Raw genomic sequence first — 26145 nt, 5'->3', positions numbered from 1 at the left:
TTGATGGGAAAACTTCATTGCACAAAGGATACAAAACCCTGAATTTCCCCATATTTTTGTTAAATCCATCCTTGCTTAGAAATGGGCTTAGTTTTACTTTAAAAAAATCTATTTTTCCAAGTGATATTTCATTATTATTGACTCAAAAATGGGTCCATTTTCATTTAATAGTCAATTTTAAAATAAATAAATACTAAAATTTACATTTTCTTGTGAAAATAGAGCAAGCGTTTCAAAATAGATATTTTGTTTTATAACATGTTGACTGAGGCCTCTAACCTTACTGGAATACAAAGAAATAACTTTATTTTTGCAGTGAAATGTAAAAAAATATTTAAATTCTGAGTATTTTCAGTTTTGTTGCAAAACATTTGCGTAGATTTACAAGGACACATTAAGAAAAATCAATCAATCAATGGATTGAATCAGAAGAAAATGTATAGTACATAGAAAACTTTCCCTCACAACTGTAAAGCAGATATCCCAGAAGAAAATACTGTTTGGTGTATAGTGTAAGTAGTGCTTTTTTGATTTTATGTTTTCATAAACTAGAAAGGACTTTAATGAATTTTTAATTTTTAAGCTAGATGGCACATAAATATGTGATTTTGAAACTAATTCTCTTTTGAAACCAGTGCTATTAAAATTTTTCTCTTTTTTTCCATCTGATCCTTGCCAGTTGGAACTGGCAGCATGCCAATATATTATTATGCTTATTTCTTTCTTCTTGCAAAATGACAATAACTTGTAAAATGTGAAAAGGCCATGAGGGCCTGTTGTAATCAGATAAAATGATAGTGTTAGCAAAAGCATACATAAAAGTCTCCTGTCATGTATGTTGATCTGAACAATTCATGTTGAAGAAGACAATGTGCTGGACACTATAATGCTAGATTAGAAAAGTCTTAGAATAGTTAGATCAATAGCTTTCACATGCAAAGGGCTATGATCTTTGTTCAAGTAAACCATAATTCTTCCTCTGGTTTTCTGAAGATTTTACCATAAGAAGTTTCAGTATGAGTGGGTGGATGCAGCAGGAAGCTACCATTTATATTCTAGAAAAATGAGCTCCTATGATATAAAAATACACATGAAATGTGGAACAAAAGCCTTTTTGTCTCTTGAGGCTGGCAGGGATTGCTGTGAAGATGGAAAATCACATAGAAGAGTTCATTAAAGGTATTGATTGGAGATGTACCAGCCATTTACTGAAAGGGAAACCGAGCACTAAATCTACAGTGGCTTTTGAAGCAATAGGAATTTTGGAGAAAAAGAGTCTGCAATTATGAAACAAAAATTCAGTGGTACAGTACATAAAGCTAATCTTTCCCCTTATGGAAAAGCACAGTTATGCTATTTTAACTAGCTCAGTTGCTTCTTGGTAATACATAATTAGAGACAATTAAAATAAGTCTTTGCAAGGCTTTGAAAAATGATATTCAAGAGCGCATAAGGGGCTTTTTTATTTTTTTAATGCATGTATTAGACCAGAATTTACTAAGCGTTGGGGGTTGGAAGTGTGTAAATTTTGTACAAAAGCATAGGAAATCAGAGCTGTGCTGCAGGATATTGGAGCACAGTACATAGCTTAGTTTTATATGGGACATCATAGAATAAGGTTGCCAACTTTCCACTTGCACAAAACCAAACACCTTTGTCCCCGCCCCTCCTCTGAGGCCCTGCCCATTCTCCAAGGCCCCACTCACTCCATCCCCCGCCTCTGTTGCTCACTCACCCCATCCTCACTCACTTGCTCATTTTCACTGGATTGGCTCAGGGAGTTGGGGTGCAGGAGGGGGTGAGGGCTCCGGCTGGGGGTGCAGGGTCTGGGGTGGGGCCAGAAATAAGGTGTTCAGGTGCGGGAGGGGGCTCCGGGCTGAGGCAGTGGGTTGGGATGCGAGAAGGGGTACAGGCTCTGACTGGGGGTGTGGGCTCTAGAGTGGGGCTGGTGATGAGGTGTTTGGGGTGCAGGAGGGGGCTCTGGGCTGATGCAGGGGGTTGGGGTAGGGTGTGTGTGTGAGGGCTCTGGCTGTGTATGAGAGGTTTGGGGTGTAGGAGGGTGCTTCAGGTTGGGACTGAGGGGTTTGGAGGGATGGAGGGGGATCAGGGCTGGGGCGGGGGTTGGGACGTGTGTGTGGGGGTGAGGGCTCTGGCTGGGGGTGCTGCCTCTGGGGTGAGTCTGGGGATGAAGGGTTTGGGGGTGCAGGAGGTTGCTCTGAGCTGGTACCGAGGGGTTAAGAGGGCGGGAGGAGGATCGGGGCTGGGGTAGGGGGTTGGGGCGCAGGCTCCAGGTGGCGCTTACCTCAAGCAGCTCCTGGAAGCAGCGATATGTCCCCTCTCCGGCTCTTACATGGAGGTGCAGTCAGGGGGCTCTGCACACTGCCTGTCTGCAGGCGCTGCCCCACAGCTCTCACTGGCTGTGGTTCCCAGCCAATGGGAGCTACGGAGCTGGCGCTTGGGGCGGAGGCAGTGTGTGGAGCCCCCTGGCTGCCCCTACGCCTACGAACCGGAGGGGGACATGCCACTGCTTCCAGGAGCTGCACAGAGCCTGCCTTAGCCCCGCTGCACTGCTGATTGGACTTTTAATGGCCTGGTCGGCGGTGCTGACTGGAGACGCCAGGGTCCTTTTCGCCTGGGTGTTCCAGTCGAAAACCAGACACCTGGCAACCTTATCATAGAATCATATGTAATTCCCATCTGGAGTTTGCCAGCTGCTGGAACTCAAGACTGAGCCTCTACGGAGTCATACCCTACGGCGTACAACAATAATGGCTACCAGTGCCTTTTCACACCATTTCCCAGCATGCTTGGAGTCAGGACTGGGGCAGAATGGACTAGAAACTCCCACTGAGGCCATAGAGAAGTTTCTGCATGGTGTGATCTGGACCAGCAGTTTGCTGGGCCAGTGATGAGCCAGGGCTGATCAGCCTCTCAGTGGGAGTGGACAGCTTCACTCAGAGGCTAGTTTTAGTTTCAGTTTCAAGCTCTGAGTTGGGAACGGAGAGAGAAGAGAACAGCTTAGGGAGATGCTGATTAACTCCCCTTCCCCACAAAGGGAATCTTTGAACTGCTGTGGGACCAGTGCATGAGTCAGGCAGTTTCAGCCTCACAGAGACTAGCATCCAGAGTGGTAGAGATCCAACCTGACGCTGGCTACCAATAGCCAGCTGAGACCACAACCTCCCGCCCCTGGATTCCAGACCAGGGAGCCAGGAAAGGACCCTGCCCTGTTGTAAGCTTTGTTTAAGCTGGCCAGTGATTCCAGAGCTGCAGCACTTGCCTCTAGACTCATCCTCAGTGTACCATCTGTCTGGGAAGGTGCCAGGGAGGAAGGTGGGGGGAGGGATAAATTGTGAATGTTGGGAGGTAGGAAATTTGTTGAGTTGTTAATGTTTAGTACTTATTAACCCTAATTCTCTCCTTCCCCAGATCTTATTTTCCTGTTCCCAACAAAGTCCCCTTTTGTTATATTGTTATTTTTGGATGTCATTTATTTGCTGGGGTTCGTATTGATGTACTTTGTTTCCTGTCTGCTGGGTTTTATACCACTTGCCAGCAGTGGTAGCATTATTCATTTTCCCAAGAGACAGCTCCCTTGTGTCTCAGATACAGGGTGGAATCACCTTGGGTGGAGGCACCAGGCTTCACAAAAAAGAAACCAGGACCCAACCCATGTGAGGAGAGAGGAGAAGCCACTCCAAGTAGTAAGCACCAGGGAGGAGGTTTGAGTTGCATCTTGTGAGAGTAGCTACATGTAGAAATGTAGGGCTGGAAGGGACCTCAAGAGGTCATCTAGTTCATCCTCCTGCGCTGAGGTAAGAAAAGTATATATTGATACTTAAATAGCCAGTCACTTGCATATGTCTTGTTTCTATCTGACCTAAAATAGTCTGTATCAGGAGTTGTATTTTCTGATTGGTCTTTATAATCATGTGTTTCTGTATTCTGTTTTAATGGATTTTTGTGTTGTGCCCTTTGGAGATGGCAGATGTCTTAGTAGGCATTCATTTGGCAGATGATCTAGGAAATGCCATTTTTCTTGAAGTGAAATATTTTATTTATGAAGGGGGTTTTACATGTTAAACTTGAAGCAAGCATCTGACGTAGAAAGTGTCTTTTATTTTCAGAGGTCATTGAATTAAAATCTTTTTTTTTTAAATATTGTTTTACATGTCATGCTGTTGGTGGCTCTTTTTTGATCATTTAACAGTCTGCACCATCTCAAGTCATACATAGACTTCAAATCCCATTGAGGATGCATTGTCTGTTTTTTCTCACAGTGCAGTATGGGTGAGTGAATAATCAACCCTTATCATTGTCAGCAGGCATGGAGATGGGCTGCCCACAGTTGTGGCCAGATAATTTTTCCATTGCATGGATAGGAGAAACTTGATAACGAAAGGGAATTTTCTACCGCAGATGTTGGCAGAAGTTGTCAAGTAAGGTTGAACCATAGCTACCCGAAGGATTGTTTTAATATCAAGGTTTGTGTTACATATAGTCCAGATGAAACAGGAGTAAAATCACAGGAAAAATATTAGATAAACTTCTTTACTCAGTCATATGCTGGACACTAACATATATATACACAAATTGTCCACCTCACTGGAGAGAGCTGGACAAGACTCTATGCGCCACATATGCTCCACTGAGCCATTAACATATGCCTTGTGCAGGCTTTCTGCCCTGCAGGAAGAATTTTACCCATGTGAAGATCAGTATGTTGGTTTTCTTCATAGGGGGCAGGTGGGGGATGGGGGATTTCACCCTTAATTAGATTAACTTTATGGAAAATTCCCATAATAATTAATAGAGAATAACTTGTCTATAGGATTTTTTATTAATCAATAGAATTTTATAGCACGAATAGAATTCCCAATAGAATTATTTAGGCTGGAATAAAATCCTATACAAGGGTATCATTCTCTATTAAAGTCTACAAGTTTATAGAATAATAGTGTCTATAGAACCCTATTAAATTTGTAGATGATCTTTTCATAGATTTGTAGAGTTTAAGGCCAGAGAAACCATCTAGTTTGACCACCTATATATCACAGGCCATTACATTTCACCCAGTTTCCCTGTTTGGGCCCAGTAATTTACCTTTACTAGCTCTTCTTCCTAATTGGGGAAATATTTTTCTTTGTATACCGTTGCGCAGATGCATGGTGGGGAATGTGGCTCTTTTGTAGCTTCTTAACAGTCTCTAGAGGGTCAAACATGTCTTATCCCTTTGCATGTATGTTTGTATGAAAGGATACTTAACAAGGCATAGTCTACCACAAACGTGTTAAGTATCAGAGGGGTAGCCGTGTTAGTCTGGATCTGTAAAAGCAGCAAAGAGTCCTGTGGCACCTTATAGACTAACAGACGTATTGGAGCATGAGCTTTCGTGGGTGAATACCCACTTCGTTGGACGAAGTGCATCCACAGTACCACAAACTTGTGTGCCACAGTACCACAAACTTGTTGTGCAACATGGAATAAACTATGTTTTTGGGTCAAATTCTAAAGTACCTAACTACAGTGGGAGCTTTGTCTGAGTAAGGAGTAAAAACTGAATAGGCATTTCAGAGGTTATTATAAAGAAAGGAAGAATTTATTATTTCTCATTTCTGTTTGTCACAAACGGTTACAACCAAGGGTTTCATCCAATGTACCATTTCTACTATAAAAATGAATTTTATCATTGCAATGATGACAATATTTTTATATTGCACTGTTGTGTTGCAGTTTCCTGAAAACTCATTAAATCGAAGTACTGAGATGCAATAGTGAGCTACATAACTAAAAGGTTTTTGATCATTATATCTTATTAGTATTCGCTGATTAATCTTCTAAAGCCCTCTCTCAGCATTAAACCAGGGAAGAATTCTTTGAGTGGTGTTATTTTTTTGGTTGTTAGAAAGTATTGGTTGTCAGAAATCTGGAGGAGATATCCTCACAAATAAAAATATTTATGCTCTAGAAGGTTCCGAAGTGCTTTTCACCATGACTTACATAGTATATCAGAATCACTTCACACAACAATGACGTTCAACCACCTCAGGGAATAAGGGTGACAGGAACTCTTACTGTAGCAATTTTTGATAAACATTGTACAATAGCATATGATAATAATCTGCACATTTTAGCAGTGGGAAATTAGAATGTAAACATTGTTTTAGAATAAATTATCTTTCTATTTTTCCTGAACATGAACTTGAGTAAATTAAATTAAACTCCTAGACACCGTGGACTAAATTCTGCCCTTAATTACAGCCATAAAACCCTATTTGCAGGATTAAAATTAATTTTTTTCCCCAGAGAATGAGAGAGGTTTGTTTTAATATTTTGCATGTCTGAGCCAAAAGCAGAGCTTTTGATTAAATATCGGCTTATTTAAAATGATTAACAAATAACCTAGTAATATTGGAATTTAGAAATAACTGAGGTTAGTTAGGGCACATAAATGATGTATTTGAGTTAAATTTCGGAACCTATATGGCTGTCTAATTACGTAAGGATATGTTTTCAGAAAGGGCACAGAGCCCCCATTAATGTGTGCATAAATAGTGTGCATTTCTCACATACACAAAGCTGAACATTGTAACCCATGTGTCATGTTATAGAAAAAAAAAAGAACAATAAAACCAGGCACCAAGAATTGTGGTTAGTGAATGCAATCCAATCACTGGTCATCCTTTTTATGGTTTCATTAAAGAATATCTACTGTCTATTACTATGATATGTGTATTATCACTTGAGATAATACTTTCAAAAATAGAAACAAATTCTTGGAAATATTTTTGCTTTGTTCCTCAAAATTTCAAAAGATTCAAGATTTTCCAACTAGTTCTATTAATCAGATATTTAGAGGTTGAAGGAAATTGCACAACCAGTCTTAAAACAAAATCTCATAATGGTAAGTAAAGGGTGACTCATTAATTCAGAACTACTTTATTAATACCATAATTATCTATCACTCACCAACCACCTCTCTCAGAGATGGAAAGTAGTTATAGAGCACAAAGAGAGAACTCTGAGCTAGATGTTTTTGTAAGGTACTACATTTGAATTAGACTATATCTGTAAATTGCCCTGCTCTGCATAATATCAAGAACATACTGAGCCCTGAAGCCATCAGGTTCCTTATTTTCTCCAGGTGTTGACATCCAAGAAATGCCTCGAAATAGGGGGGGACTTCTGGACACAAGTTACAATTATTTGTGACTGAGTTCCATTTACCATGAAGTTTCCAAGATAGTGCAACCTAATTAAATGTGGCAGACCGAGTGCATTCTGGGCCAATGGAGGTCCTGCAGTTACTTAGTGTTAATTATTTAAATAAATTATTTAAAATTAGTATGTTGAAAGAAACATTTTAAACTGAATCACACACCTTTTTGATGCAAGCAGGCATAGGCTCCTGCAGTGTGTGCTAACATAAATAACAGAATGAATCAGTATATTGTGCATAGTGAGGGGCAGACTCTCAGCTGGTGTAAATGTTCATAGCTCCATTTACTTCAGTATATTATATTCATAGATTTTGATTTCTCTATATGTTGTCCACAGATGTCAGAAGAGGAACCCTGGCATTGGAGGCCTTGATTCTGCAAAATACTTCAGCACATGCGAATGGTTCCATTGAAGTCAGGCAGATGTGTGAATAGGACCACTCCCATATTTAGAGTGAAAGCATGTGCTGGAGTACTTTGCAGAACTGGGGAGTGAGTGAAAAGTGACTGAAAATATATTTGATAGTGGCTGACAAATCCAAAGAAGTTCTGGTTCATGTTCTAGCCACAAAGTTCAGCGGAGTTGGGATTACACTTTCCTGAGCCGTTTTCCCACCCCAAAGTATTTAATTCTGCATACCCAATTATGGCCTATGGATTCCTCTTTTACTAACCACATGAGAAAAGTGTATAAAACCTAATATCAACTATGTACTTCATATCTTATTCCACTTTATTGATACAGGCTGTGTCTTCATTGCAAAACAGATGGTCCTCTTTACTGCAGAACAACTAACATACAGTAGCTATCCCGTTGTAAAGTCCTAATAGAGACAAGTCCGTAGTTTTTATTGTCAGGTAGTTTGGCAAGGTCAACACTATACCTCCATCTGTGGTTGACCTTGCCTAAGTTACCTTCCAGTAAAACTACAGCGCCTTGTCTCCATCCTGATTTTACAGTGGGATAGCTAATATGCATTGGTTAGCCCATGATGAAAAAAGCCCTTTTGTTGGTTGTGAGGACAAATCCACAGTCTTAGTGCATAGTACAAAAGGAAGTGGATAACGGCAGAGGGAAATTTAGGATTGTCATACTATAGTCTACTCCTGTCTATAATCCTGATCCTCTTCTGAAGGCTTTAAATAATCTCCATATCCTGTATTGCCGGCTCCTCTCCACACATCCTGATGAAGTGGCAAAATGTTTCCATTGGGTAAAACTAAGAAGACTCAATTGGTATTAGTTAAGAGGGCCGATCCAAAAAACTTGATCCAGAGGAGCCAGAGATGTCTATATTGCATATTATGATGGAATATTACAAAAATGATGCATAGAAAGTGTCAAAATAAAAATAGATAATGGTTCTAGTGATGTCAGTAGAAATCTTGCCATTTCAATCAGGCCAATGAACTGCAAATTCTACAGATTAGGATTAAATTTTTTTCAAGGAAACAGGTGGAAAAAGGTAGGACCAGGATTACACCCCTAATGTGGAATGTATAATTGCACATCATATATTTGAAAATTGTTCAAAAATTAACCTTTAGAGAAATATTACAAAAATATTATCTACAATATCACTAAATTCATGTATTTTACGAAAACCAAACCCACTCATGGCAAATGCTCAGTAAACACACAATATATTACTTCTCCGGTTTAAACTTGTTCCAGTGAATCTGTTGTAATTAGGAACATGAATTGGCAGGGAAAATGTGGTGGTGGTTTTTTTCATATGAATTGTGAAATTTGTTCCAGGCATAAAATTCCCCTGAACAAAATATTATATCAATAGGATATAAAAGCTGTACAGAAAACAAACCAATTCACACAATGGAGAGAAATGTGTATTGCAGTCTCCCAGGAGCTATGCACAATGGGGTGCAGCTCAACAAAGAATTAGGGCTGTTCCCATTCCTGCTAGAGTGTATAAACGGGAAACACTCAACTCAGCGACCAAAAATAGACACCATTTGAAGCAAACCACAGAAATCATATTTACATCTTGATTTCACACTTTCTCTTACTGAATTCGGGAGGAACCATCAGCCATACTTATACGCCACCATAGCTTGTTGCTTAGTTTAGTTTAGTTATTATGCATATATACTTCTTATCCCGCCTCTTAACATTGGGTGGGAGGTTTGGGCCCAGCCTGGCTCTGCCCACCTGGGCTTAGAGAATGGTACCTCCTCTACTGGCTCAGTGAGAGGCCACTCCACCTCACTACAAGATCAAATACACCATGTCCTAAAACTGAGCATATGAGTCGAGTTTCAGTTGACACACTGCTATTGGTTTTTCTCTTATTTATTTTCAGCTGGGTGTGTGCACAGAATTCCACAATAGGCATAATATGCCAACCAAAGAGCAGAATCCCTGCCCCAAAGGGTTGACAGGGCCAGATTCCGATCTTACATCAGTGTAAACCAGGAACAAATCGAACGGAATGAGTGAAATTGTAAACTAGTGTACAAATAAGAGCCAATCCAATGCAATTTGACTTCCTTGAGATCTAGATTGGGACTTAAGCGAGATCAGAATCAGGCCTACAGTATCCAAATATTCCTTCCTCATTAATTTTACAGTCACACTGAAATTCCATATACTGCATCTTTCACGGCACCTCTTTCCACTGACATTGTTTAGTTTCTTTAGGGGTTGCTCGTACTTGTATACTTGTTTTGACCTCATTCCCTGAATTCTATCAATCTCATCCTCACCCCCAGGACTCCAAATATCTTCAGCAACAATTAAACATTCCACTGCCTGCGTAACGTTCAATCACTTTCAGTCATCAATAAAAATATGCAAGAGTTTAAAAAAGAATCAAAACAAGGAACAAATCTAAAGAAGAAACAAAACCAGAAATAAAGTAAGGGTTACAAATAACTACAGACAAATCAGAAAAGGTTTGTGCTAAGTATAAACAAAGAAGGAAGTCAAGGATTAAACAAAAATATACAGAGAGAAGACAAGGATTAAACAACTTCTAAAAAACTATGCCCCTCTCACAATAACCTCCACAAGAGAAGATTAAGGGGGAGGAAATGTCCATGAGGATCCCTCACACAATTCGGCCTCCCTGATTTTTCTTTTGGGGATGCAAGCTTTGCACCCAGTGGAATAAACCCCATGACTTGTCCCCAAACCCTATAGTTCGCAGAGGCTCTCCACTGAGGCCTTTTGTGTCTGTACTGATTGTGGAACCCCAGTGTCTTCCTACCACATTCATGGTGTCATGGCTTCAATGGATTCACCCTTGCTATGGCTATTCAAAGGATCTTCCTTAGGGAAGAATCCCCTCAGTAGATAGAACTGCATGGGAAAGGACAGACAACCACAGGTAATCTCCCCTGGGCTGCTGTACATTCCCCTGGCCCTGGCCTCAGATATTAAAACACCATTCACTCCCTGCCCACAGCCAACCCAATCTCACCTCCCACCTGGATCCCAGTCTTTTGAAGCACCTTAGCTGGGCCCTGGGAATGGGGGAGATAGTGATGGGAGACTACTGCTTTCCACACTGGAAGGATGAGATTTGCATGTGGTCAGTATAGGGCTCAGTCTGTTCCAATGTTAGGCAAAGATGCAATATGATCTCTTGCTCTCAAATAAAAAGTCAAGGTATAGAACCACCCAAGCTCCATAAGTCTGATATTAATAGTATAATTGACAGAAAGCACAACATCAGCAGCTAAATACAGGGTTTAGTAACAAAATGGGATATCTGCCTGGGTCTCATATGGTGTGATTTAAACAATGGCACCAACGTGATGTGAACCAATCATCACCCTGGCCACTCTGCCTGTATATGCTCTTTCCCCATTCTCCATCTGACTTTTTAGGCACATCCTGCCTCTTCCTATGTGTATACAATGCCTTGGACATTTTGGACACTATTACAGTGTCAATGATTAATAATATGAACTTTGCCATTAACCTAATTGGGAGCAGTAGTAGGCCTCAAAAGGCATAGAACCTTAATCTGCCATTGATCCAAGTATGGAATTACCCACTGAAATTGATGCAGGCTATAGTCCTTAGAGTATATAGACATTTAGAGCCCAGCTTTCAACATTGTGCGTCTAACTGGGATCACTCACTCACACACTTTGGTGGACTGAAAGGTGCTCAGATACCAGTTTTAGATACCCGTGTTCCAATTTGACGCCTAAGCCTTCAGCTCTCATAGATATATCCATGTGCTTTAAGCTAAGCATGGACTTAAGCATCTTGCTGAATTGGGGCTCAAATACAGAGCTAGGCCTCGTAACCTAAATGCCCAAGTTTGAAAAGGAGGCTCTAAATGAGTAAGGATGAAGCAGCATCCTGTTGTATCCAAAGAAAACTCTCTTACCCAGTCAATGTATAGACGTGTGGGCTCCAGTTCCTTCCTCATAGAGAAATACCACATTAGGATTAGCCTACTCTTCTCCCCACCCATTGGGTATGCCAGAGTCCAGTAGTGCTGGATCTTACTATGACAATAGAAAATGCTTGGCTTCCAAGCAATTCTTACGGATGTTTTGGCTTCTGGACATCTGCTGTGGGTGAGCTTGGCTCTCCATTACTCCTCACATGTGGGGTCTCCTTGACAACGCTCTAAGATGGAAGCTGTCTTTGCATCTCAATGGTGGCAGATGACAGAACAAGGAGCAAAGGTCTCAAGTTGCAGTGGGTGAGGTCTAGGTTGGATATTAGGAAAAATATTTCACTAGGAGGGTGGTGAAGCACTGGAATGGGTTACCTAGAGAGGTGGTGGAATCTCGATCCTTAGAGATTTTTAAGGCCCAGCTTGACAAAGCCCTGGCTGGGATGATTTAGTTGGGTTGGTCCTGCTTTGAGCAGGGGGTTGGACTAGATGACCTCCTGAGGTCTCTTCCAACCCTAATATTCTATGATTCTATGATCCTTTGCAGGCACTCCTACTTCTGTAGATATTCTTTTGGACACCCATTCCATACATGCTCTCTTTCAGCTCATCGCCACTACTAACATCATAGCCTCTCTTACTATGCCAGTGTTGCACCTGCTTGTAGTAAACAGTCCATTCCACATGCTGAAGAGCTTTATGGCAATTCCTTTATTGGAATTCAGAGTGTTTGAAAGATCACCGCCTTTATCAGATAATTTAATTTTCTTCAAATACCCAAGACATCCCTTTCTTATTCCCTAGTAGCCTCTTTCATTTCAAATTAAATTAGGATCTTAAGCTGTTGTGTTGTGTTAGAAAAACAACTATTAAAAAAACTCTTTCCCACAAAAATTCTGAATTCTTGAGTAGGATCAAAATGCACACAAGCAGTTATTATAACATCAGTCTGGCACCTGTAATGACAGTTAAAATCACTAATGTCAACAGGAGGTAGTTTTTATGGGATAAAATAAATCTGTATTGTCTATATAGCAAACTACATTTCTAATCTTTCTTGGTACACCTCTACCTCGATATAATGCTGTCCTCGGGAGCCAAAAAATCTTACTGCGTTATAGGTGAAACCGCGTTATATCGAACTTGCTTTGATCTACCGGAGTGCGCAGCCCCGCCCCTCTGGAGTACTGCTTTACTGCGTTATATCTGAATTCGTGTTATATCGGGTCGCATTATATTGGGGTAGAGGTGTACTAGTTTTTAGATTGCTTTTCTACACAAATCATTATGCGCTGAGATTATCATTTAATCCAAACACGATAAAATAATAATTATTGACTTGCTTTTCATCCACACCCTTAACATGATCCCATTGTGACCCCAAAAGCTCCTCAGTCCTTTTATTTTACCATATGCCCAAACTGGATAATATTTACAGAGAGTGTTTTTCCATGAGTGGTAGGAATTTCTTCTGCCAGCTTGAAAAGCACTGAAAACAGGCAGGTTTATTGCAGAAAAGCTGACATAGCTTTATCAACAGCACAGCAGCACAAAGCATCAGTTTTCTATAAGATGGTGACTATCTTTTCTTGTTTACTTATCTCTATGAAAGTACAGTATTATTCTCCATCTTTCTGTGTCTGTAACATACAGAAGTATGGTCACTGGAGTGGCAAGAATGGCCTTTATGAAAGATAGCCGGTCTTGATTTCATATAGATAAAGTATCAATTTAATGTTGTGTGTTCTCCAGGGGCAGAAAGCTTCCTCTCCTTATGCTGCCCCAATTAATCACTTCAGTCTTTGTAGTTTTTCAGGGGTAGCATACTGCAAAAGTAAGCAGGGTTCTATATATTTTGCAGCTATAGCAATTGCCATATAATACACATTTTGTTGCAGAACAATGTACCAGATGTCTTTGGTTAAGAGTTCAACATACTGTAAATGGTGGACCAGATCCTCGATTGGTGTAGTGCAATTAACTTTAGTGTAGATATGCTGATTTACACTGGTCATGACTGTTTAGTCAGTTGACACTAGCTTTGTCCGGAGAATCAGATTCTATCAATTGTTCATTGTTTATCAAATACGTAATATTTAGGTTTATGCCAATCACTTGTGGGTAACAGACTGTAGGCTATGAAGAATTCCCCTTGTAAATGTAAATGCCTTTAAAAAGGCAGTTATATAGAAGCTAGAGGGAATTAATTCACAAAGCGCTTGCATTCAGTTCTGGAGACCTGACAGATATAGGGAAAATGTGTCTATTGTGGTATTCTAAAAGCATGAAATAAAAGTGGCTTATTATGCCTGTCCAGTATATTTTGTAACATTACCGAAAGTTCTAAATCTTTCATTTCTTTGTAAAAGAGCCAAGCTAGAAAGTACTGTATCAAGCAGTATTGGTATGTCAGTAATTTACTTTTGTCTCTTGTTGTCTTAAAGGCAGAAATCAGTTATGCTTGAAGCAAGATAAAGAATAGGCCTCAAATAGCCTTAATTTCTAAAGTAATAAAGTCGTTTATGTCCTGTAGGGCATTTTATTTGTCAAATGGAATATTTCATTATAGATTCATTCATCCTAACAAAATATTACAGGGCTTTATTCCAGATAGGTCCCAATTACCTGGAGTAAGAGCAATAATATTATTCAAACAATATATGGGTAATTTTATTGGGTCTTGTTTGCATAAAATATTACTGTGAGTGTAGCTGCATGGGTGTTGGATTTATACTTTGTGCATTGGTAGAACAAAAAGAGGAAGTGCTCTGGGAATGGGAAAGTAGAATTATATTCACTTTTGTGAATAAATTAAGCATTAGGACACTGCATTTGTGGAGATTATTGTATGCCTTAAGTGTGTTTTATGGATGGCTAATATCTACCTCTAATCCTCTGGAAAGTACTTATTGCCTCATAAATACATTGCTTGAAGTGAATTGAGATGTATAAAATAGTAAGCTTAGTGGAAGTCATTGGCTTCACTGGAGCTATGCCTATTTACACCCACTAAGGATTTGGCCCGTAAAGGTTCAGCCTTTTTCTGTTAATGCATCTTCTAGGGAATACAGTATACGCATAATCATGGTTGTTACTGATACAAGTACTATTGTGACAGGGCCAAAACATATCTTTGTTTTAAAGCCATTCTTTGTTTGAATTCTCACTTGTATAACTGCTAATTGGATTTTTTGTAGAATCTCACGTTAGACCTTGATTTTTGGAAAGATAACATGCATGCTGAAATCACAACCATATTTCAAATGGGATGGAGAGACTAGTTCATGAGATAAAAAACTTCAGGGTTTCACACACATCTTGAGGTAAATGGAACCTAAAACATATTTAGGTTTTAAAGAGCCCTGGTAACAATCTCCTGACCCTTTTCTTGACTAATAGGTCTCCTGACTTTGCTAATGTCATGGTGGTGTTTCCTCAGATTTAAAAGTCTCTGGTGATTTTAGCGGTGTGTTTCTAAAAATATAATATCAATGCCAAATGGCTGCATATTTCTAAGTTCAGGAGTTCTTAAACTTTCACAGGACCTGGGGTAGATGACGATGGATTCTGGAACACTTCTGACCTAGGGAAGCACTGAAGCTCACAAAATTCTGATAAAACAGTTGGCCAGTACTCAAAACAGTCTCTTGATGTGATACTACCAAAGGAAGGGGGAGGATTAGAGTTAGGAAGAGAGATCACTGTTGGTAGGGGTGGACTTGAGAATTGGAAAGAAGGAATTTCGGACTTGTGGGCCTGTTGGGAATTAGGAATCACGAAACAAATGGATGTGGGGAGATAAAAGGAAAGGTTGGGTTCTGGAGCAGATGAGGAGTTTGGGAAAAAATGAGATCTCAGAAGGCTCATTTGAGCTTGAGATAAGCATCAGAATTTTGGTAGGCTTACCTAAACCAAACCAAACATCTTTGAAATGCTGCCGGGTGTCATTTTAAACAATTGGAGAGTGTCAGCGAATGACTTTTTATTGTGCTTGTGTTCTGTTTTTGTTGTTGTTGTTGTTCCCCTGACATTATTTATGTACAGAACCTGTAGTAATTCCCTGCTCAGGCAGAGGTAATCCCAAACTTGCCTCTACTTGATTTCTTAAAGTCATGAAAAATTAAATCAATTCTACCCTTTATCTTTTGAAGAAAATAGGCTGTGTTCATTTGTTATTTATACTACAGTACTAGATGCTAACATTAGATCCGCTGACACTTCATGTTAACCTTAGTTTTATCCTGGCCCACTAAAAATCTTTTTAATCATCTCTTAGTTTGGACCCCAAGAGGCAAAACTTTGTTAGTGGTGAACAGGTGAGTTAAGATATCATATCCATTGTCTGTCTTTATTCAGTGGAAATTCAGTGCCCCTAGAAGTAGTATGATAATACTCTGATTTTATTTAGCACCTGATCTGAAGCCCATTAAAGTCAGTGGGAGTCTATTCATTGATCCAAAGCCTGTTAAAGTCTATAGGTCTTTATGCCATTCATTTAACAATTAAAAGATCTTTTCCAAACACTAAGTAACTAAACCGCACAGCATCTTTCTCAGGTAGGCAGACAGTATCTACTCCTGAGGGAATTCTGTGCCAAAAAAGTAAAAATACTGCACCAAAAAATGAGGGTTCAATGGGTCTGCTTAATGGGAGAGCCCCAGCTGCTGCTGAGGAGATGCTGCATGCCGGGCTCCCACTTCCCCCCGTGATTCCCCTACCCCTTTTTCTTCCCCATCTCATCCCACTGCCCCATGCCCCATCATCCCCTTACCTGACTCCCACATTCCCCTCCCCTGCCCTATTCCACCCCCTTCTTTCCCCACTACCTCTTCCCCCCTCCCGTCAACCCCCACCTTCCCTCATTTTCCCCACCCCTGCCCCCATACCCAGCCCCACCACAGGCATTCACTATTGCACAGAACACAGAAGGGGAGCTCAACTGGCACTAGAACCCAGAGGAGGTGGTGTTCAGAGTTAGCGGACACCGAGATGCAGCCTCCTTCAGCAGGGTAGCTTTGCACTGGCAGAAATAGGGGGGGGCAGTGGCATGTAACCCTTTGTGCCCCCCATGCCTTGCCTCTGTTTGGGGGGCAATTCCCCCCTCAAAACTGCGCCGATGGTTGTCCTTGATCCCCACATGGCTTCCCTTTGCTTCCCTGCCGTTTTCTGCAGGGAAGCACAGGAATTCTGCAGGGCGGGGGGGGGGGGGGGGGGGGGGGGGGAGGGCGGGGAGGGTGATGTTTTCTGCAGGTGTGCAGTCCCGCAGAATTCCCCAAGGAGTAAGTATCATGATATGCATTTTAGAGATGGTTAAATTGAGGCACAGATTTTTTCCCAGTGTAAGGAATCTGGGAGTACTGGCATCCAGTTACTGACTCTGACCACTTCACCAAATACAAGGTTGGTCATATTGTCTTTCATTTTCTTACAAAAATGGTACTGTATAGTCTTTATTTTGCCCATGGACACCTGGCCGCAGTTCATAATTCCACTCTGGGTGAGTTGTCCAAGTTAACTTTTGGAACATTGTGTTTGCAGTGTTGTAATAGCCATGTGGGCAGAGCCGGCTCTAACTTTTTTGCTGCCCCAAGCAAAAAGCAAAAATACGCCCCACTGTAACCACTCTCCCCCCCCGAGCGCTGCCCCACCAAACCAGAAACAAAAACAACCCCCCCAGCACCTCCCTGCCGAAACAAAAACAGAAACAACTCCCCCAGCGCCGCCCCGCCGAACCATAAACAACCCCCCCGAGCACCGCCGCGCTGAACCAAAAATAAAAACACCCCCCCCCAAGCACCGCCCCGCCGAACCAAAAATAAAAACACTCTCTCTGAGCGCTACCCGACTGAAACAAAACAAACAAACAAACAAAAGACCCAAGCGCCGCTCCGCCACCCCAAGATTGGCTGCCCCTTACAAGGTGCCGCCCCAAGCACGTGCTTGGTTGGCTGGTGCCTGGAGCCGGCCCTGCATGTGGGTCCCAGGGTATTAGAGAAACAAGGGATGGACGAGAGAATGTCTTTTATTGGAACAACTTCTGTTGGTGAAAGAGACAAGCTTCTGAGTTTACACAGAGAGCAATTGTACGGCTTGGCAGTGAAGAAGCAATGTTCTTGCAGTTTTAGCTGTATGATTCTTGTGGTTTTTAAAGGCTTGAGTCAAAGACACAATGCAAGGAGAAAATTAAAGATACTAAAAGAGATCATGTAGTCTTTAAAGGAAAAACTCAGGAAAACAAAGAATAGATGAGATTCAAAGCAGACAATAGCTGGAAGTGATAACTGCTGGTTTGTTTTAAAGTGCATATCTTTCCTTGAATTTCAATTCACACAAAGCCTTTTTAGTGTGGACTATATGCTTTAAATAGTGTAGAAGATCATAATGTCCCATCCCCAAAGTACATAGTCACATCCAAGACCCAGAGCTGGATAGCCTGCAGAAAAGCCTTTAATTTCCTGTTGTCCCAGAAACTGTAATCCTGAAGGAGAGCAAAATAATGATTGGTCTGTGTTTGTTTAGGAACATTTGTCAACGTCGTGCATCTAAATGACTTGGGGGGGATCAGATTCCTTTCTTGCTGACTGTTTTTATTCACTGTCCTGGTTTTATGCTTCACTAATCCTTATATTGGATTGACCAGGCTGCTCCTTTTTACTTCTTGGGAAATATTTTCCTGTTAGTATTCAGTTGAACTCTAGGGCTCAGATCTTTAAAGGCGCCTAAGAGAGCTAGATGCCCATTTCAATAGGAATTAAGTGTCCATTTCAGTGGTAGTTGGGCATGATGAGAGAGTATCAGGAAGCACATTAAAATGATGATGACTTTACTCAAATGCAGGACAGGATAACACACATTGCATATCTGGAGATTCTCTAAGTCTCCTGGAGTTTCTGTGTTCCCAGTCTATTTCTTACAATAGCTTCAAATAGAATCAACAGTATAATAATTTGTCCAGGAGAGTAGATAACAAGTGAAATAAGAAATCTAGTATCAGCTGCTTCCCTAAGCTTAGTGGGAAAGTATGTAAAGTGCTTGATGCATTTTGGTTTCATGCACCACTCCGGGGGGGGGGGGAAAGGAGGGGAGGGGGAAAAGAATATTCGTCCTGAGAGTTGGCCTTATTCCTACTGTTTTAGGGATGAAGTTAAATTGGTTTGCTCAATGGAAGACCCCAATTTAAGACAAACGGGGGATTCCAGGCTGCAAGTTTTTTAGACTGGGCTACTTTCACCTTCAGTCAACTTTCACCATGGAGGGGAAGAGATTCCTCCCTCGCATACTCATCCCCTCACTGAGGGGAAAATTGGTTGAGACGCATAGAAGACACATGGCTCTTTCCATCAGCAAGTAATAATAATGTATTAATACCTAACATTTACCTAGGTCTCTAAGCTCCTTATAGAGGCAAGAAATTATTATCGCCCCCTGCCCCCCCGTTTTACAGAACAGAAAGTAGCTTGCCCAAGGTAATTAATCATGCTAAAGGGGTATTCCTGAGGCCTATTAGAATCATAGAATCATAGAATATTAGGGTTGGAAGAGACCTCAGGAGGTCATCCAGTCCAACCCCCGCTCAAAGCAGGACCAACACCAACTAAATCATCCCAGCCAGGGCTTTGTCAAACCGGGCCTTAAAAACCACTAAGGATTCTGAGAAGTTCTGAGTGCCCTTGGCTCCCATTACATTTAATAGGAGTCAAGGGTTCCCAGCACTTCCCACTTAAAGATTCTTAGGCTTTACTCCTGCCTAATAGCAGATGTGTTCTTAGTAAAGTAGTATTGGAGAGGTTTGGGTCCTGTTCATCACTTTTACCTTGCTCTCCTACAGGCAACATTCCATAGCTACTCCATGCAAGATTGAGGCCCTAGTGGATTGTTACCTTGTATTTTGAGTTTTTAATTGTAGTGTACAAAGAATTTCAAATTCCTCCTACCATGCATCTTGGAATAACAGAAAAAGCCCTTGGTCATGAGCCCCACCAGAATCTCTCTCTCTCTCTCTCTCTCTCTCACACACACACCTGATTTATTTTACATTAAATTAAAAACCAAGCTGCTCCTTTACGACTTTCATTACTGCAGCAAGGAGTTTCCTATGGGCTGCCAAAAGCCTTCTCCATGTCATCTTGACACCAGAATTTGCCGATCGACTTATCTAAGTATGGTAAAGGCAGATGGGAGTAGTCTTTATTGCTGGCATTGTTGCAGAGTTTCTTGTTTGTCGTTCTTTTTTTTTCATTATCCAGAAGCACAGAATTTCACCAAATTAATAGTTTTGCTCTACAGTCAGCACATTATGTATTCAACTTTCCATCTAAAGCCAGAGCAATGCATTCCTACTCCTCCCAAACATCTGAGCAGTTTTCTCTTCAGCCTGAAATGCTGAAAATGTTGGAATCAAAACCTTCCTAATTATGGAATTGAAGTTTCTTTCTAATTACGAGTCCTTATTTTTAGGGGGTGGGAAATCTTGGTCAAAGGAGGCGGCAATAAGGAGATTACATGAACCAATTTTGTAAACCACTATGTGGAAATGCTTTCTTGAAAAGGCTGAGTGTAATGGTAGGTTTCTGTTGTACTTTAATGTGTACAGAATGAAGATACCAGAGCAGGCAGCAAACAGATTTTCTCGATCTGTTCCTCTTAGAATTCTTGAGAAACCATGCCCCTGCCTTCAAAGCAAAGGGAGGGAGGAAAATTTTTTTCTTTTATAGTGCAACGTAGTTATTTTTATCTAGGGTTACCATACGTCCGTTTTTTCCCGGACATGTCCGGCTTTTCGGCAATCAAACCCTCGTCCGGGGGGAATTGCCAAAAAGCCGAACATGTCCGGGACAAATACCAGCCGGGCACTTCCTCTCCCGCGGCTGCTCTGCTCCTCCCCTGACTCAGGCTACACCTACACTACAGGAGGGGGTCATTTAAGATACGCAAATTCAGCTACGTGAATAGCGTAGCTGAATTCGACGTATCGCAGCCGACTTACCCCGCTGTGAGGACGGCGGCAAAATCGACCTCTGCGGCTTCCCGTCGACGGCGCTTACTCCCACCTCCGCTGGTGGAGTAAGAGCGTCGATTCAGGGATCGATTGTCGCGTCCTGATGGGACGTGATAAATCGATTCCCGAGAGGTCGATTTCTACCCGCCGATTCAGGCGGGTAGTGTAGACCCAGCCTCAGACTTCGGCTCTGTTTAAGAGCCAAGCTGCCCGAGCCAGCGCTACCGGCTTCAGGCAGCCCCCGTGCCTCCGGACCCCAAGCCGCCGGCCGGGCACTTCCCTTCCCGGGCTCCAGCTGCTCTGCTCCGGTGGCTGGGGTCCGGAGGCACGGCGGCTGCGGTTTTGCCATATCAAGTTAATGGATATCTTTGGCTCTGAAGCTGAGACTCGTGTGCTGAAACCTTAGTCTTTCTCCAGAACTGTTCTCTGTTCAGTATCAGTTGTAGTTGTTATCTGTTCATCCGATAAAATAGGATTTTCTGGGTTTGTTTGCTATTGTGAAGTTCTCTTTTTTACTGGAATGCCACAGCCCTTTGTAGCCTGCTCTTTTATACTTGGAGACAGTGGGTGTGTTTGGTTCCTGCGGTGGAACTCTGGAACTTCTCTAAACCATGAGCTGAGCATGGCAGGGTACCAGAGGTGTCATCCGGGGAACCCAGAGGCATGTGTGCAAAAGAGCCAAAGGGAAGTACATAAATTCAAAGAGTATGTTGTTGTGTCACAGGAATCTGTATTATAAAGGAAGGAATCAGCAATGGTTATTCTGGACCCATGTTAGAAGCAGTGATGGGATCCCAGCTGACATTCCCAGCGAATGAAGATACAATGGTGCCGTTCACTGCTGCTGTCACTATAAAGTGCTAAAATGAGAAAGAAGAAGAGGCAGGGAGCAAGCAAGATCTAAACCATTCCAACTGATAGATGAAAACTAGGGCATTAAAGAGCCTGTAGAGATTCCTTGACCTTTGGAAAATGAGACTGAATAAGGATGGCTATTACTACTGTACCAATGGCGCACACAGATTTATTGGAGATGTAAAGTACAAGAGACCCAGAAAAATAGTGGGCTAGTTTCCCAGTGGGTGTAAATTCACATAATTCCACTGACTTCAGCTGAGGAGCTGGCACAGTGACTGCATACAAAGACATTTTACAAAACAATAAGGCACAAAATCATCAGCAACTTCAAACAATCCATCTTACTCACATGCAACTACCAACCGAGCTAGAAAATGTAACTGTTTTTTTCCACCTACTGATTTAAACAAGATCTATTCATGTGTTCTCAGGGAACAGTGGAACCTCCCGCTTCGTCCTTAGGTCTTATCCTGCCCCTACAGCCGGGACAGTGGAGAGGCCCTTGGCAGTGGGACATGTGAGGTTCCACTTCATAAGTGCACATCCCCTGAATGGTGCTGAGCTCAACCCCACAGGGTGCCCAATATGGTGGCAGTGCACATGGGATGGGTGGGGACGTATCTTAAGGTGGGAATTCAGGATACTCTTTTTTTTTGTCTGTTTTAATTGACATATACCATAATTGCTGATACTACAAAATATAACCAAACAAGATCATATGACATTTACTGACATATAGAAACTCATAAATCCTGACACTACTTGTTCTGTGTTGGGTGGAGCTAGGGAGAGCACACATAAGGACGAGTGAAGGATTTGGTAAGATATTAAATACACACTTCCTATTTTGACATAAGGTGACAAAAATTTAAAACAGCATAAGATGTCCGCACTGCTTTGCAATATGTAGCCCTGTCATGGTGGTGTAAAAGTTTGTCACTCCAGTGAAATAATGTAATTCATACTGTCCAGCATGTTGCTGATGAGGCCAGCCAAATTGCTGATTGGAATAGCAGACTGGCCATTTGCAGATTGCTGGTAGATTTAATGCAGGCATCCAAATGGACTGGGAGTGGAAACTATGTCTCACTGATACTGGCACAGGAAGCTCTGTTTAGAGAGCTTACATTTTGGCTGTGAAGAATCCTTTTTTGCAGATGTACAGCAGTCTAAGATTGGTCTTTGGAGAAACCAAAATCAAATACATTAACAGACTCCAGGCTGGTATTCCAAAGCAAACAGTAGAAGAGCATTACATGTTCACTATATAGGGTTACTATTGTAGACTTTGCAGATTTAAACATGTTAGGCAAGTTTCCTTATGGTCCTTGTAAGATTAATATGACTTCTTAACAGCAGTTTGGACAGAATCCCCAATAACACCATGTTTTGGAGTTTTGGCTTTCAGAATGAAGCATAATACAAGAAGTCCCCTCAATCATTTCTCTCTCTGTGGTTTAGCTGATGCAATAAACCAAATAGTTTATACATCAATGTGACCAGTCACCACAGATGACAGTCATGCTGAATGGACTTAGCTTTCCTTCTTATCTGAAAAATGGGATTTTTTCCATATTGTTCTCATTTCTCAGTAAGAAAATTCTTTACTGTATTGCATTTGTTGACTTGTGGTATCTGGAAAGAATGATAGCAGTGCTCAGAAAGAATTAAAAATGGGGTGGATCTCATAGAATGCTGAACTGCAAAGCAGAAAACTTTTAAGCAGAAAAAGATGTGAGACACAAAACATGAGGTAGGATTGAGCAGTACAGAAAAGGTCCAAAGGAACACTTTATAGCATCTGAAACACACTTGCTTTCAGCATTTTGGTCACAATTTAACATTTTTTCATTCCTTCCACTTTATCTCCTGATATTTTTTATAAAATGAAATCATCTCACAGTGAGGAAGATAATGCAGGATTAAATGGATTGGTACTGGCTTCCAGCCATAAACAAACCAACCAAAATCAAGAGCAACAACCCCTATCTTCTAGTCTTTGATAGTCACTTACCCTAGCTGTCTGTCTACTCACTGTGGCCTTTAGACCCCTATATGTATATTTAATTAGGGAAAGAGAATGTTACATTTTTGGTAGCCCAGCTTTTTGATTAATTTGACTTGCTACAACCTTTTCTGTTTCCTTTCTGCTTGCAGTGTTGATATTTTAATAAATACGAATTAACCAACAAGAATCTTAAGAATTTCTGCAATTGTGTTTTACCATAGCAGTAGCTATTCTAAAATTAAACATAATTTGCCATCTTAAAACTAGCTATAATCTGTTTAGTTCTAATAAGAACCAGTTTCAATTTTAAAGAAAATCCATGTATTACAACAGTTGTCCTATGAAAATTAAGGATGGGATCTTCAGCAGTACTGAGTATTGGCCTAACTCTACTTCCATTGAGAGCAGAATTAGGCCAACACTAAACACATCCTAATGCAGGGGTGGGCAAACTTTTTGGCCTGAGGGCCGCATTGGATTTCTGAAATTGTATGGAGGGCCGGTTAGGGGAGGCTGTGCCTCCCCAAACAGCCAGGCATGGTCTAGCCCCCGACCCCTATCCGACCCCCCCCCTGCTTCTCGCCTCCTGAGGGCCCCCCCAGGACTCCTGCCCCATCCAACCCCCTCCCCCATTCCCTGACGACCCCCGGGGACCCATGCCCCATCCACCCCCCCTGCTCTCTGTCCCCTGACTGCCCCTGGACCCTCCGCCCCATCCAACCCCCCCTCCTTCCTAACTGCCCCCCCCAGGACTCCTGCCCCATCCAACAACCCCTTCTCCCTGACCGCCCCCAGAACCCCTGCCCCTAATTACTTCCCGCCGCCCCATCCACCCCCCCTCTCCTACCTGACTGCCCCCCGGGACCCCTGCTCCCATTCAACCCCCCTGTTCCCCGCCCTCTGACAGCCCCTACCCCTATCCACACCCCCGGCCCCTGACCACCCCCCGAACTCCCCTGCCTGGAGCACTGGTGGCTGGCGGCGTGGCTGCACCAGGACAGGCAGCCGCGCCACGCAGCATAGAGCACTGGGTCAGGCCGGGCTCTGCAGCTGCGCTGCCCCAGGAGCTCGCTGCTCCACCACCCAGAGCATTGCGCCTGCGGCGCAGTGAGCTGAGGCTGCGGTGGGAGGGGAAACAGCAGGGGAGGGCCCGGGGGCTGGCCTCCCAGGCCAGGAGCTCAGGGGCCGGACAGGATGGTCCCACGGGCTGGATGTGTCCCGCAGGCTGTAGTTTGCCCACCTCTGTCCTAATGTTTACTCCAGTCTATCTATGGAAGTTTACTGTTGAATTGCTGGTTTTGTGAGTCTTGTATGTTCTCATACAAGTTATTTATTTAAAGGATTCCAAAATCCATTCTAGAGTTAACTAAATGATCGAACTCTTCCCTGAGAAAATCAAATGGTATAATACACACATCTCTGAATATTAAACATCCCCCACTTGAAACACACTGTTATATATTTGAAAATCATTATTGTACCATTTCCCATTTTGTAAACAGGTGGCTTGGCCCGGTAATCATCTGGAACTATTCACATGAGCAGTGGCTGCAGCATCTGGCTAGTTAATATGCACACATACATGCACGTGCGCACAACATAAAATTGAACGAGCCTCAGTCTACATCTTTCCTTGATAATGGAGTAGCGTCCGTGTCACTACTGTCCGTGGATAATGGAGTAGCGTCCGTGATGAGAAAGGGTTAAAGGAAGTGTTGTCAAACTGCACAGGCCCAAAAATTATTAAAAGAAAAGTATAGATGAGTTTGCCTGCTCCTAACAAGTCTATCAGCAAAGGCTTCCATACCATGAGTGAGTGGTGAAAAATAATAAAATATCAGCTATTCTGGTGGATGAACCCAGGGATAAACTGGTTACCATCTGAAACAAGGGAATGGTTAGGAGTGTGGCTTTGGGCACCAAATGGCCAAAGTGTTGGGCTGATTGACTCTGATTTGGTTCTTTTTTGTGATATCACAACTGTGCATCTAGGTCTATGATGGATATCTTGGCTTGTGCCATGGAAAAAAAGGGAAAACCCATAGCCTGTGATGTTAAATGGGTTTAGGAAAAAGGAGATGATGGAAGAATAAAAATTTCTCCATATTTGTAACTGCTAATTTAAGAGGTTGTGCTCTCTGCCTCCAGCCGAGCTTTCTTTTCCTGCCAGCCGCTGCTCCTGTTCTCCCTTTTCCTCATTCCCACTCCATCACAACTCTTAAACTTGCAGCTGCAGCGCACTTCATGCTTCTGACTTCAACTGAACCCCCTACCCCCAAAACCTTTGGATTGCTACATAATTCACTGCCCCATTCTTACAGAGAGCCATAAGATGGGGGTCTCTCTCAGGTAAGATTTAATCTTGTGCTCATTAACTCAGCAACGAGGCTGTTAATATTTATATACCCTAAATCATTAGAAGCGCAAAATGAATTGGGCAATTTGTATAAGAGATCAGGAGGTTACTTGCCATACCAGAGGCCTCCAAAAAAATCTTTTGTACTGGAAGGTGTCCAATTGTATTTATACTGTATCTCCTGCCACCATAACCAGCATGATTTGAACACTGATATTGAAAACTTACTTTTGGCTGCCCTGCATGTGGCACTAACATTAGCCATAAAAAAAGCAGGTCTGATTTCTACTATCACAAGTATGGAGCCATCGTGATAGATGCTGTGTGTA

At 42.1% G+C, this 26145-nt stretch overlaps 1 protein-coding gene across 1 annotated transcript in view; it reads left to right on the top strand.

Moving 5' to 3' along the window:
- Nucleotides 1-26145, top strand: part of COL5A2 (collagen type V alpha 2 chain) — a 174027-nt gene that overhangs the window by 49603 nt on the left and 98279 nt on the right. The window lies entirely within an intron of this gene.

This window comes from Trachemys scripta, chromosome 11 (assembly GCF_013100865.1).
Source record: "Trachemys scripta elegans isolate TJP31775 chromosome 11, CAS_Tse_1.0, whole genome shotgun sequence".
Lineage (NCBI taxonomy): Eukaryota > Metazoa > Chordata > Testudines > Emydidae > Trachemys > Trachemys scripta.
This window is presented reverse-complemented; position numbering and strand designations above follow the sequence as displayed.